Source organism: Rhopilema esculentum, chromosome 6, assembly GCF_057945365.1.
Source record: "Rhopilema esculentum isolate cy_ngs chromosome 6, ASM5794536v1, whole genome shotgun sequence".
Lineage (NCBI taxonomy): Eukaryota > Metazoa > Cnidaria > Scyphozoa > Rhizostomeae > Rhizostomatidae > Rhopilema > Rhopilema esculentum.
Window position 1 is genome coordinate 6374400 of NC_142820.1, and position 673 is coordinate 6375072.

The window sequence follows — 673 nt, forward strand, 5'->3', positions numbered from 1 at the left end:
TATAACAAATTCTATTTGATTAATTATTTTACAAAAAATGGGGATTCGCTGTACCAATTCTTGAAGATCGTGATATTGACAACCAAATTATTTTCATTTTTGTGTTTTTTTGTGGCACTATCATCAGATGTTTTCAACATGATTTTTGTTGAAATTTCTTATAACCAAAACCAATTCAAAACTGTAAATTTTTGTTTTCTTTTAAGTTTAATTTAAGTTTAAAAAGTTCAATTTACCAATTTTGTTTTACTTTAATTTTGCTAGCAGCGTTTTTAAACCCCTATAGAACCTCAGCCAAACCATAAACCACTAGGTTTTATCAAATGAAAAACGTTTATCACCTTATCAAATGTTTAATCCACTCCCCCTCTAAGCTTTTTGTCTTTCTCAGTTTTTTCACTTTCTTGACTTTGCTTGTGACCTTGTTGCTAGGAGTTTTTTTGGAAATTCTTACTTAAAAACCACAAACGCTAAAATTTTATAAGCTGAAAAAAACCTTATCAAAACTATTTTTTCCATCGAAAAGATCTGCTATCTTTTCATAAATTCGGTGTTCTTTATTTTGTACACCCCTTCTTCTTTTGCATTTCAATTACTATCATTTTTTATTTTATCTTGTGTTAATTCAATGTTTTTCGATCTTGCACGTTGTTCTGGTACTTCCATTCAAAAA